We start from the raw sequence: 15,653 nt of genomic DNA on the forward strand, positions 1-15,653 counted from the left end.
CAGATAGAAACGCACTTCACATATCCCTATAGCAAATTTATATGTACATAAATTGTCACGTCATGCAGTATTATGCATTCACAGAGAATGTCAACTCAGGTACTGCAAATGAAGGCCACTAATATCAGAGTGCACTCCACAATCCAGTCAGAGTCATGGTGCAGATTACCACAGCTGAACAATGAGCATACACATTTGAAGTCACTGCTTGTAACAAGGACTGCTCTCATACATGCTGCAAATTACTACATACATATATATATATATATACACATATATATATATATATATATATATATATATATATATATATAGGGAGAGAGAGAGAGAGAGACAGAGAGAGAGAGATAGCTATATATATATATATATATATATACATGAATGTACCCCACTTTGCTCAAGGACACACCAAACATGTTACCTAGTACTCTTGTTATTGATACCATTTCCTAAAATACTTACCTTAAACACATGCCTTCATTGGAGTGTAGAGGGTACTCTCATTCTGGGCCTGGCTCTACAACAAGGCTGACACAGCTCACAGTAGTTACTCCTACAGCTTCTTGTCCTCCAAAGTCTTCACACTCTCTGCCTATGTCTATTACCTGCATCTATAGCTGAAGCCTGTAGCACACCCATCTCTATGTAAAGGTGTCTGCTGCAGACCAACCCTCTGTGACAATGTAGTCTCTTCACCCCAGTAATATCCAAAGCAATGTATCATAAAGGGACCCTAATCTGCATGAAGGCCTTATATATTCTACAGTGGTTGCATGACACTGGCTGATGATAGTGCATATCAGCTGTGTTGGATGCAATTAGCATTTCAGAACCACAGATTGGTTTAGAGGTGATCACCTGCTGCTGGGATGCATGTTTAAAAGGCAAGCAGCTGGCTATGGTTAACAGTTCTGTATGAGACCTTCCTCATACAGAGCATGCTACGTGACAACTATACTAACTATACAAACTCAGAGCTGTTGGACATGCTACACTTAAAGAAATCCCAATCCCTCAGAGACACACGCTCCAGGGATCTAAACTTTGTCATCACAATGAACAAAATATGCTGGAGGGATAGGTTCCTGACCCAGAGACTCTTCAGACTCTGGAATAGACTGCCCATACATGTCAAGCAGAGTGCGTTTTTGGCCATCTTCAAAAGGAACCTTGATGACTGGATGGGAGGTAGGAAATTCACCCTGGGGGTCATGTCAGTCACCCTGCTAGTCAGGGATCCAGGGAAGTAAATATTGTGGGAAGAAATAGCCAGGGAATTGTTATGGCTAGGCTTGTATAGGACCTAGGGCTGATAGCCTAGTACCAACCTATGAATCTACTATCACCACGTAACAGAGGAGTGCTGCATTCCATCAGGTATGTAAATATTTGCGGTGTATAACAGGTTGCAGATGGGTGAATAGACTTAAGAGGAATAGTGATTACAGCATTAAGCCTCTCTTAGACCTATGATAATGACATGTCATTGAACTCCTGCTGTCTTACAACTATACAGAATGTACAAAACATCAAGGGTGCATTGTCTTTTGTCATTGTGGCACACAGGTCTTGTTGGATTGTCCCATTATTGTGGTTGTAATAGCACACTGCTATTCATGCGGCATTGTTTGTATGACAAATTATCAAGGGGTTGTCCATAGGAGACACACCTCAGTAGACTGGAGTGTTGGGTGTATGACAATACAGCACTAGCTGTCATGGCATACACTGGAATACATGACTATTACTACTATCTCAGTTGTATCCACACACTTTGTTTGTTTGCACATTGTGGAGTATGACATGTGTGAGCAAACAGTGGTTAGTGCCAACCATTTGTCCTTGCTGTATCTGTACATAGTGTACATCCACAGATGTGATTTTGCACTGTGTTCCCCTTTTGTTGCCTTTCAGGAATTATGTGCCATAGATGTCATGCACCATTCTCAGATGCAGAAAAAGAAATTGTATTGTAAGCACTAAGGGAACATCATAACATCCTACTATCCAGGGGGAGACAAAGCAGGGAACTGCGGGCTGCATTTTGGGTAGACCTGTGTGGTATGACTGGCACAGGCCAGAGGGCAGGATATATGAGCAGGTTCAACACTGGGCAACTGACATGATAAATGCTGCACAATGAAAGACAGAAGATGTAGCCAGGGATTGTGCTGTTACCGGTGGAAGACCTGCAACAAAACAACCACTCTTGGCCACTAAGGAATTGTTAGTGTACCTAAGCACACACAACAGCTCCCAGGCATCCATCACACCATACATCATGGAGGTGGTTGCCACAGTTTCCACAGCTGAGGAGCATGCAAGTAAGCTTACTGTGATCAGCACTGTAATACTGTAGTAGTCATTGTGTCAAACCGTAGATACTTTTATGTGGGTGTCAGGTCTTTGTTCCTTGTGGGTGGTTTAACCTCAGTTATACACTCATACTCAGATTGTGACCAATGCAACATGTAGCACAGTAGCTACTGTAAACATGTGATATATGGACATATTACCTTGTTGTGCTGCAACATGTAGTAATACTGACATTACCCCACCCTCAACTTTTCACAAGTCCATCAGGTATTGCCTAAGGCCATGGTCCTGCTCCTGGTAAGCATGACACTTGGTTTGTTAAGGAATAATTATATTCTAGTAAGGTTAAGGGCCAGAATAATGCCCTATGTAAACATAACTATGTATGTAAACAGCACACAATGTTTTTTAAATTCCAGTCTGAAACAGATATCTAAGGTTTCTGGAAAGGGTGGTCACAAGAGTGTAGTTCAACAAATAGATATGCTTTGGCAGTTACAGTTAAGAGCAGATAAAGCACCTGGTTTAAATGAGGCAAGGAATCTAAGATGCCTTTTAAAATACAACAGGTTGAAGGTAAATACATTAAATAGTGAAATGTGTATTTCCATATATTTGTTAAGAGAGTTGTACTGGGTTTTTATGTGTTTTTTTGTCAAGTATAGTGTCATACTGATTAATTAAAAGGTAAATATTACTGGTCATGCTTTACTTGATTTACTTTCAGTGATTGTTATAAAGGTCCTGAGTTGAATTTGCATTTTGTTCCGTGGAAGTTTTTTGTCAATGAAAACAGAGAAGAAAGTTTTTGACTGTTAATCCAGTTATGGGTCTTCATTATTATGAGTCTTGGAGGCTTTTCATACACAATAGTTCAAATATTAATGCAGTACTTTTTTTCTTTCTTATTGCAGGTAAATGTGGGGGTTGGTGTCTGTCCCCTACACAACATGATGTCAGTGTTTCTTCAGACTTTGATGGTGATGGTGGCCATAGTGAGGCACAGGTAGGGTTGTCAGGGGCTGAATCTGTTCCAGAGGTAGACATCTATCTTCTGCCTCCATTGTTGCCGCACACAGTCTCTATGCCCACACATACACTGTCCCCAGAGGCCACAGATATTGGACAGTCAGAGGGTGGGGACATTGAACAGGAAAGTGTGGCAACTATGGCTCCAGTGAATGCCAGAGAGCTGGCGATGTTCCACACAGGCAGATTGAGAGGGGTGCTTGTAGGAGGCCTGCTGTCCATCCATCACCTGTTGCAGATGTGACATAATGGGTCACTCAACATGTTTTGGGCCATCAAGGAGGCACAGGCATGTTCTGAATGGAACACCAAATGTATGCTTAGGATTATGGATGCAGCACAGTCTGACATCCATGACTACCTCCACCTCATCAGGGACACCCTGAATCAGTTCACTGATGCAGTGAACAGACAGTGAGCTGAGACAGTGTCTGTCTTGGACCGCACATTGTCTATGCTGGAATGTGTAGTTGGAGTTGAGCATCTGAGCCATAGACTTAGGTCAGCAACCCCATCTGCTGAGAGTCCACGTGGCCATGCACACTCATTCTCCCATAGTGCCAGTACATCAAGAACTAAAGAGGGGAGTGTGCTGTCCACACCATGATGTGGCAGGCCATAGGCTCATGGTCCTGGGTGGACCCATGAGGATACGGTCCCAGCAGACAGCAGTCACCTCAGGTACTGCTTCTGACCTTGGGCATGGAGGTGCCAGTGCAACTCCTGGCAGAGCCAGTTCTCATTTCTGGAGCCAGATATGGTAATTTGTCAACTCTACCATGTACAGTCCAAAGCTGTCCAACATACACACATGTAGGGCTAACACTGAGCTTGACTGTGTACATGCACACACACACACACACCACTATCAAATGTAGGTCACCTATAGACACACACAATACCTCTCCATGGTCCATCTTACATGCTCCCCTCCTGACTCACACACATGCTGTCTACCAATTGTGTCAGCCTAGGCCTCCTGCTCCCTCACACAACACCCTGTGCAAATGATGATACCTGTGGCATGTCCCTGTCATCTTCACTACTGATGCAGGGAAATGAAGCTATGTGTCTGGTGTGCAGGGTGACTATATTAGTTTACATGTACTTGTGTCATGCAGTGTTGGGTCACCATGCCACTTATAGTGGTTACTGACATATACTGTATGCTGGCATTTGTCAAGAAGACACGGCATACATTTGTGTACCTTATGTTGTGTGATGTATTGGCTGTATAACATAGTAGATGGATGACTCACTGTAAGGACATTAACCTAATATGTGATGTTAGTACTACATGCTTGTGGGAGAGATTTGTCTAGCAGACTGAAACACACCCTTGTAACAGAACCCTGTCTAATGGCACACAGAGCACCTCAGTGCACCCCATCACATACCATCTGTCTGATTGGCTGGGTGACTGTCATCTCAACACAGGGCATCTGCCTGTGTCCCACTTAGACTGGGGAAATATGTGCTGATCCTGTAACTATAGATATGATGATGTCTATGATCATGAGGGCTGTATGGCCATTATTCTAGTTCAACTCAAACATCCTATAATTCCATAACATGATGTACAATGCTCTAACAAGCTCACACACAAACATGGCTATGGTGAAGCTAGCACCACTTCCAATTATAGCTTACAGGACATGCCAAGGCACACACATACTGCAAGTTGGCTGTCTGTAGATGTGAACACTTGCCTATATAATGGTACATACTGCAGATCACAATACATGTTGCATGCAACACACCTCATGTCTCCTAAACTGATAGTATTAGCAAACATGATGTGTGTTGCATGCAACACACCTCATGTCTGCTAATACTATCAGTTTAAGAGATATTATGCTTGATGACATAAGCAGGCCTTGCTGTGGTCAGTCCATTGAAGGGCCACATTACGTGCTACAAATAAAACACTGAAAAACCCTATGTATGTCTAGGTTACCAAGGTTATGCCATATGGATATATACATATGCACCAAGGTGGCTGGAGTGAGATTAAAACCTCTACCTATCTAGTATTGTACACAATAGATCACAGTATTTATCACATGTGCCACAGCTTATGTCTGATACTACATTATCAGCTGGTAGCATTAAGGTAGCTGACATCATCAGGCCTTGTAGAAGAGGGCAGTTTGGAAACCAGCAGCAAGTTACAGGGCCAAAAAGTGCATAACCATTACAAGTGGATATCCTATGAGGCCATGTCTGTTGTTTTCCAGGGAAATACACACACACACACACACACACACACACACACACACACACACACACACACACACACACACACACACACACACACACACACACACACACACACACACACACACACACACACACACACACACACACACCAAGTGGGCTGGAGTGAGATTAGAATCCCTACCAATCTAGTCTTATACCCTATAGATCACAATACTTATCAAATGCACTGCAGCTTACATCTGATGCTGCACTGTCAGCTGGTAGTCTTAAGGTGGCTGACATCATCAGGCCTTGTAGAAGAGGCCAAGTTGGAAAGCCAGTAAGTTACAGGCCCAACATGTCCATAACCATTGCAAGTGGATAGCCCGTGAGGGCATGTCCTTTGTTTTGTAGGGGACTACTACACACACACACATGCACACACACACACACACACACACACACACACACACACACACGCACACACACACGCACACACACAAAGTAGGCTAGAGGGAGATTAGAATCCTTACCTTTCTAGTCTTATACACTCTAGATCACAGTACTCATCACACGTCACAAATTACGTCTGTCATATATGTGATTGCAGGCACAGTTCTTGTGCCTTACACAAACTATGCTTGGGTTGAGCAGCATCTGTGGCCTGCAGAGTATTGCTTCATACTGTTATCTGCATCTAGTATCCTAGCAGTGAGATAACTGTTTTTATCCTAGCCATATGCATACAGTTACCAGTATGGCCATATGTGGCTGCTTGCAGTTACATAGGTGAACATGTGGGCTGGAACAATGTACTCTGTCCATGAGTGCATTGACAACATTATACATTACACCACCTGCTCACCTGTGTCGGTCTATGTGGTGATATCCATCAGGCACAGGGATCAGTAGGTAAGTGGACTATGTACTGTTGCACCCTTCATTTGGATAATTTGAGCAACAGTATGGTTCTGTGATAGTGCAGATTTACTCACCAGTATTAGGGTATGTCAGACAATACAGACATCTGAACACATATTTCTGTATATAACAGGGATGTATATATAAATGTAGCTGTGTGTGTGTGTGTGTGTGTGTGTGTGTGTGTGTGTGTGTGTGTGTGTGTGTGTGTGTGTGTGTGTGTGTGTGTGTGTGTGTGCTATGTAGGTATATGAGGAGAGTGTATGTATCATTTTAATATATATAGCAATATATATAAGTATATTTCTATTTGACAATACATAGAGATAGATATACTATGTGGTGAGAGAGAGATAGTGACAGACGGATATGTGTACATATATGTCTGTATGTATAGACATCTATAAATAACAGGTCATTTTGATGAAGGGGCAACAGAATTTTGCTCATTCTTACTTAGTGTCTGGGCATACCCAGTGGGACTGTCAGTACTTATAAAGTGACTCCAGGCCACACATACCTGTACTCCAGTCCAGGATTTTGTATGTTACAGACATTAATATCTGCCCCTGTGTCCGCAGTACTGCACTTCACTCAAAATGTCCACGGCATTCCCCAGCTGTGTGCTGTACTTAATATGTGACTGAGGTTAGTAATGTTACACCACCAACAGACTTACAGTCTGCATACCTCTCAACTGTCCTGAGTTTCACAAAATGTCCAGAGTTTTGCCTCATATGTTTCGTCTGTTCCTCATACATCTGTGGTCTTCTGGTGAATTATTGAATATTAATGTCACTACATTATAATAAATACAGACAAACATTTGTGTTTCAGACTTTGCATCTTTCAGAAAATATGTAATAATGCAACACTTTTAATTCCAGCAACTTTCTAGGTTTATGGGACCAACATTTAAAATTTGTCCCTATGTTTGGGCCATTGTCCTCCCCAATCTTTCTGGCTTTGTCCAAATGTTTTGCACTAAGAGGTTGTGAGGTATGACAGTCTGTGAAAACACCAACATAGTACTATCTCACATGCAAAACACCATCACCCATGTTAGCTTACCTCCACTGAGCCACGCAGGTTGCCAGACCGAGAGGAGTCATTCTTCACACAATCAACAGCATAAATATGTACATTGCTATCCTGCATAAAGAGAGACATACAATGTGTGAGCAGTATCTATGTTACAGCCCTGAGATTGCCTGGTCCACTGACATAACACAGCTGATTTTTGTTAAAGCAGTAATAGGGGTACACTGCTGTGGTGGGGTGGGGAAACAACAACACATGATCAGCTTGGGTAGACAGTTGTCCACTTATCATATGAGGCCACTGTCTAACATCTCCCTTGCCTGATGTAGTGAATATTACAATGATGAGGCCTAGTGAATAATAAGGAACACATACTATTGCAGTGTGTGTCTGTAATCCCATGTGGATGTTACATCTCTCCAAATAGCCCACTATATTTCCTTGCATAACAGTAGATCCATGCATACAATACCATATTATAGTAATCCTTACAATTAGTGTGTAGGTTAAAGACTTACCTTGTGAATGTTGCAGTTGACAGACTTGTAGATTAGGGCTGACTCTGTGTGTTGCAAGCAATACACAGACAATACATGGATAGGTACAAGTTGTGTAGGTTGCCTGGCATCAGCTATTTTAATATATGTATGTGATTAGGAGTAAGGTGTCAATCCCTAGGGCCCTAGGTTGTCAGTGAATGTGTTATCCATTGTCTCTTAGCCAATGCCAGGCCATACTGGGCATGCCTACATCTGCCTACAGGGACATCATCGGGGGGATCCTCCTCAGAGTCCTCCTGTTACTGTGGTTGTGGTGACCTAGGCCCTGGTGGGGGACTGTGCATCCCTTCCCTTTGCTGATCCTGCTGCAGCTGTTTCCACAGGATCATATTGTGTAGCATAGCACATACTGTTAACATATGTGCACATGTGGCTGGAGAGTACTGCAGGGCTCCACCAGATATATCAAGACACCAGAACTGTGACTTCAGCAGCCCAAATGCACTCTCTGTGATGTTTCTAGTTTGTGTGTGTGCTTCATTGTGGCATTCTTCAGTGGGTGTGTGTGTCCATTTCTGATGGGTGTCATCATCCACTGTTCCAGAGTGTAGCTAGCATCCCCTAGTAAATGGCCATGTGGGATGCCACCCCCCCTAGAAAACATCTGGTACAGCTGTGATGCATGCCAGATATAGGAGTCATGATAACTGCCAGGGCTGTCAGCTCACACATTCATGATAATTTCCTGGGCATTGCTCATGACCTGGCAGTTGATGAAGTTGTACCCCTTGAGATTGATATAGATTTTACCCTCCTCACTGGGGTGGTGCCTTGATGTGTACACAGGTGCAATCTCTGGCACCCAGTATCTCAGGGTAGTGTGCTACATGGTTAGGGTGCTGCATATTGTTGGTGAGGGGAAAATAAATATGTTCACTGGGATGTGATAGAATGGCATCCAGGAAATGATGGAGTACCCTAGATGCTGATTCCTGTGAGACCTGCATCATGTCCCCAGCTCGTCTTTGGAAGATACCAGTGGCTATTATCCTAAGGGCTGCATATACCTTTGTTTCCACTGGGATGGTTTCCCCTCTGTTGGCTCTGAGTCTGAGTTAAGGGCAGCAGAGCTTAGTGAATTCTTGTAGTATGTCCCTGTCCACCCTGTAGTGCTGTACAATCTCCAGCTCATGTAGCTCCTGGAAGGGTACCCTGGGCCTGAACACCCTTCTCCTTCTCTGCCCAGGCCTCTTGTCAGCAGCAGCAGCAGCAGCATTGACTTCAACATCTAGCACATGCAGATGCAGCAGACCTGCAACAGCCCCTAGTATTCTTTCAGTTAAAATTCCCAAGTCTGTATTCAAATAGTGCAGAGTATGGTGAAAAAATCAGATTGTAGGGTGCATACATACTTTATAGTGCTCTACTGTAGGTGCTGCCTGCATGATTGGCTACCTATGATGCATTGCACCTGCCTAGTATATCATTAACTTCATTTAATGACCCTATTTTAAGCTAAACAAAGGTCAAAACTAATTAATACATAATTGCATTTTTAGATACTCTCAGCAATGTGGCACACCACACAAATGTGCGTCCTGTAGGCAGACAAAGCTTAGCAGTCAGTGGACACCCCACCCTCAGACTTCCACACTCAGCACAGTGGTGTGCCACAAAACCCCACAGAAACACGCGTCCCATAAGTAAACAAAGATTAGAAGTCAGTGCACCCCCCCCCCCAGCCTTCCACGATCAGCATGGCAGCATTTTGCACAAACAGATGCAGCTAAGATCCAATCAGCTTAGTAGTCATTTGACACACCCTGTCCTGATGTCAGCTACCTCCTGTGTGGACACCAACATGGTTCTCTGCCTACACAGAGGTGATATGCGGACACGAATTACCCCATTAAGCTATTCAGTAACTCCACCTCATTTGCATTGGGACCAGTGCTCACAGTCTGGAAACTACATGCTTCCAAGCCCTACCACATTAGCAACAGCACCAATGCACCATTGTGGATACTCCATGCAGGGTCCTGTAATAAATTTCTGTCTCATAATATTAATTTTGTTATTTCCATTTTTTTTTTCATTTTTTATAGGCATGTTTGTGCACTGCAGTGCACTGTGCAAAGATGCCCAGATTATTAAAAAATATATTTTAACATATTTTATGTAACTTTTGAGATACACAGAGGATATTTTTGCTCATATCTGTGTGTGGTATGCAATTTCTGTCCATCTATCTGCATTTTTACAGCCCATTTTGTCTGTCTATATTCCTGTACACAGACTTTTTCCATGTACACTACTGACCCTGACACAGGGTCTATAGAGCTGCCTATCTGCTTTCTGGATAACTCTACCTGCCTCATTTGCACGAGATTCACCTGCTTATGAGGTGATTTGCATGCCATGGAACTTTCCATTTTGGCGTGTGCATGTGCACCACCCAGCAGTACTTACTGGATCTTAAACCTGTTTACTTTCATGTAAGCAGGGTGGTATGATGCCTACATGGTAAAAAACACAGTCTGGGCTTTATTAAATACCCCCAATATCTTTTGTTTGAGAATATCTATTCCCTAATGGAGTGAAATCCTGCTGTTTATAATGCTCTTCTGCTTAAGAAGTTTATGTCAAGTTGGAAAACTCATCAATATGAATTATTCTGTTTGATGTACCTGTCACACAAGTTATATCTTTTTTAACCCAACTTAATTTAATTGGTTTCTATGTTTACTTATTCCCTAGAAACTGCAAGTATGAGTAAATAAGGTTCACCTTCCCCTAAAAAAATGCATTCAAATTAAAAAAGAAGACAATGACACTTGGAAAATTATTTGCAAGCTAATGTTAAAAAGTGCAAAAAGTATGGAAATCCATCAGTGCATTCCTTCAGTGTTACAGTCTCCGGCAACAATGCTGTTTGATATACACTGTTACACTCACAAAAACAAGTCATATCCTGCAAATGTAATTAACAAGATATCAAACCTGATGGGGCATTTTTTCTTTGGCAAACTGTATTTTCCAAAATGCTCATAATCTTTTGAATGTGACAGGCAATGTAAACAAACATTAAACAAACAGATGTTTCTTCAGAAGCATCTCTGTAATTATTTATTTTGTGATTAAGCTAGTTGCCAGCTGGTTGCCTTAGGGAACCCACTACTTTTAAAGAAGTTAAATTTAATCCAAATAACAAACAGGTTTATTTTGCTAAAGAACAGCTGTTGGCATCTATTCAGTTATGAATGTTTCCCTGGTACTCTGTGCTCAAACATCATGTTTCTTCTCAGACATGCCCTCTAACCTAGCATAAGTGGAAGCTAAGCTTGTAGATATTCCCTTGTAGATATGTAACATCAGTATCATACCTCTCAGCTGTTCAGATTTTCACAGAATATCCATATTTTTAACACATATTTTTTGTCTGTTCCATATAACATTTGTGGTTTTCTGGCAAATCACTGAGGATTGAAGTCATGAAATAATGGCACACATTTGAGTATCCAACTTTATATCATTTAGAAAATGCAGGCTAACACAAAAACGACTATGCTAACAACTTTCTAAGTTTATAAGAGCAATATTTAAAATATGTCCCTATTTTTGGCCTTGTCTCATTATTTTAGGCTTTGTCCATTTTTCTTGTGCTAACAGGTTGATATGTATGGACATCACTTGTAAGATGGATACTGACAATGTAAAAATATGTCTTGTCTTCCAAGTGAAACCATTCTTTGAACCGCATTTTTACTAAAATGGTACCAGTAACTGACAACTTTTATAGAAATAGTAGTCCATGGGTTGGCTGAAGTAACTGAAAAAAAAAGTTCAAAGACTAACATTTTATCAATATTATTGACAGCAAGAGTTACAGAAAGAAGTCAGTATGAATACATTGCAGATGTGAACAGCACTACAAATAAATGCAAGAATAAATCAGATCTGATTCCATAATATGTCGTGAGATCTGTCTTAAAAACTGACCCATTGTCTGCCATGGTATTAAACATTTTAGAACTTCTGCATACATAATAAGTATTACTAATTTCTGGCTGTACAGTCTACATTACTGTAAGTCAGCCATTCTATACCCCAAAATTCTGAAAATAACCTTTGTGTGAAATGTGGCCTTACAGTCTTGAGTCAGCACACACACACACACACACACACACACACACACACACACACACACACACACACACACACACCAGCTCAGCCTAATATACACATACATATACATATACAGGTCCACTACAAAATTTCAAAACATCTAACCTCTGATTTCTGAAGCCCAGAGGATAGAAGTTTTGAAATACTGAAACTAAAAAAAAATCTGAAACATTAAAACTTACAATTTCACATTTTTGCAGTGGGGCCTGCTACTTAAATATGCCAACTCTGAGATTGCACTACAGTGAAGAGAATGGTAAAGTTCCTGTTCTGCACTGTACGGCGATCTCCTTTGACAAGTTTCAATATTTCAAAACTTGGATCCTCCTGGCTTCGGTAATCAGAAGTTTGATGTTTTGAAATTTCGAAATTTAGTAGTGGACCCACATATACATATATTGAACAGGTGGAGCTGATGTTGTTATACAAGAAAATATCTAGTTGTGCAAGTGTAGGGGACACATTTTGTGAAGAGTAGAAAAATCATGAGTTGTGCACCTATTGTAATGGCTACTTCATGTACCACACAAAGCATACTAACAGCTATTACATATTTTTTTCTTTTTAGTTTGAATTATTGTTTCCAGTACTTTTAACTATGATGCAGTAACTAAATAAAATGTAAAGTGGTTTACATAGGTTACACATTTTTAATAATTAAGATGTCTCATGAGTTGTTTTCTAGTGTTTAATAAATTATAAATTATAATTTGCGTGGTATTGCGTGGTATTATTTTAACAGTATCATGAAGGTTACGTGAAGTTATGTCTGTTTTACATATTAATTATGTCTTTTAGTTAGTTTAATCTTGCTGTTGGTTTGTAGACTGGCTAGTTGCAATTTGTGTTTTATTTATTTATTTCATTACTTGATGGTTTTACTTATTTTATTTAATGCATTCCTTCTCTGAAAGCCCCTTTACCTTATTCAGGATTTCAGAGATGCTTCAGCCTGTTCTGTGAAATGATTGCCACTAGACATGGGGCCAATCCTCAACAGGATGACAGCTCATTAGTGGATGTGTTTGCACATTCATATTCACACCACACACACATAAGTATGGACAGCTTGCAGGATCACTAGTTCACCTCACAGTGTGTCTCAGAGATTTGTGACAAAATTAGCACCCTGAGAAAGGCTAAGCAAACAAAGGAAAGACATGCATATTCGACAAAGAAGACACCCAGCAGAGAACCAAAGTGAAGAATCAAGAGCTTTGAAGCAATAACTTTTTCCACTGCAACTTTTTTTTTTATTTTATAATAAACTTTGTTTAGATGAATAATGTTGTTACTGTGCGTTCCTTTTTGTGCATGTGTGTGTGTGTGTGTGTGTGTGTGTGTGTGTGTGTGTGTGTGTGTGTGTGTGTGTGTGTGTGTGTGTGTGTGTGTCTGGATATGTCTGAGTATGTTTAAATTTAGAGTTAATAGGGCAGAGTATACTTAACTTGTGACATGGGTAGAGCAGTGATAATTGATGATGTGAACAGAGCTGTGATGTGCTAAAATATTGACAGTTCAACATATATTCACTTTTCGTTGTATTCCATTTGACAGTGTCTTTTGTCTGGATAATATTTTTTAAACTGTGTTGCATTACCTTTGATTGGTAGCAGAAAAAAAGATAACTAAACAGTCTGCCTTTTAAGGGCAGCTAACATTCTATCTCTGCTGCATCCCTCACTCCTTGCAACCTATTCCTCACTTGCCATATACTCTGCTGATTCCCACTTGACCATTTGTTATAGCAGTTTAAACAATGATCCATAGAATCTTTGTGAACAAGTAACTTTTGCATTTTTAGTCTATTTTTTCTCCACCCATATACTGCTTACTTTAAGCCCCCTATTTCCAGTTCCCCCGGTACTTCTAACTTCAATGATTTACATGCTGCACTGGTGCCCTGGTTTCACCCACAATGGAGAAAGGTCTCCCTTTCCAGAAAAAACATGCCCCCTGGAAGGTCTTCAGCTCCCTGTGAGTAGGTTCACTGGTTTCTTTCTGCCATGCAACTCCAAGTGGGATGGGATAAGGAGAACAGCTGTTGTATTGTGGCTTGCAGTGTTTTTTTCTTCATTGTTAGGCACTGCTTCCTGCTGGCTTGCTAAGCTACATTACTCAGGAGGAAGGCACTGGTGCAAAAGAAAAAATGCCCCAGCCTATGTGTTAAGATGCCCATCTTTGTTTGCTCCCCCATGCTGAAGCAGTGGTTCTATATCATATCACTGGTATCCCCCCAGTATGCATCTAAACCCTCACCCCTACAAAAAGAAAGCAGGTAGATGCTTTATCACTCCACCTCCATCCTCCCAGATCCAGTAGGCACCTGAGATGCTGTGCAAACTCAAGTCAACTAGGTTTTAGTCAAGGGATTAATGACTGATTGACAGTGGAACACTTACTTTAAGAGAGCAAATGAGTAGTTGTTCCTTACCTTAGCTATTTATGCCTTCTTCAGCGATATAGTATCTAAACACATACATGCACATGCACCCTTACAAGCTCATTGAGATAATGTGCCCACACAAGCATGCATGCACACACATATGCACATACACATATACATACACACTTGAATACACACACACACACACACACACACACACACACACACACACACACACACACACACACACACACACACACACAAGAAAATCTTCCTGGATGTAGTATTTTTATTCATTACAGTTATTTAGATAACTTGTTCAGTCCAGAGTAATAGTAACCTAATTAATCCACTTTTTTTGAAGACTTTTAAACAAAGAAACTGCTTGCTTTCAAAGAAGTTATCTCTTGATTCCATGGTTGAGATTATACCTCTTATGATCTGCAAAATTTCATAGATAGTGTGACTTAAAAAATGCCAAATGCAGTAGGCCATGCCTTGGTTTTAATGGAAAAAAAAACAATCCTAAATTTCTTTCTAATTGCTTAATTAAACATCTTTTATCCATAGAAACATCATGTTAAGTATATCCACAACTCATGCACTCTTCCTAAAAAAGGCATTATGTGGCAGCAAGGGCTTTTACCAGTATGTAGAAACTCTTGAAAATAAGTTGAAGACCATCCTCTGCAAAACAAGTAGGACTACTTTTTGCATTATCCCAGGATGACACATACTGGATCCCTCTGGAATGAACTTACTTATTAAGTTGATTGTTAAAGCCAATTATATTGTCTTTATACTTAGACATCATTCTTAGGGGTCTACATTAATTCACAAAAAGATATTTCCACTGAACATCTCTTCATCGGCATCTAATCTTCGAAAATCACTTCCATGATTCGCAAAAGTTTACCAGAGCTGTTATGAAATGTTATGTTATAAAGTGAAAAAGCCTTTTTAAAATATTTGTAGGATGGATATTTATATTTTTTTCACATAACTTACTTGATTTTTGTTTGATGGAGATGGGTAGTAATAAGCCAGCATTAAATAACTGCACAGTAGTAGTGGTA

Source organism: Protopterus annectens, chromosome 6.part0 (assembly GCF_019279795.1).
Source record: "Protopterus annectens isolate FY-2018-M chromosome 6.part0, PAN1.0, whole genome shotgun sequence".
Taxonomy (NCBI): domain Eukaryota; kingdom Metazoa; phylum Chordata; order Ceratodontiformes; family Protopteridae; genus Protopterus; species Protopterus annectens.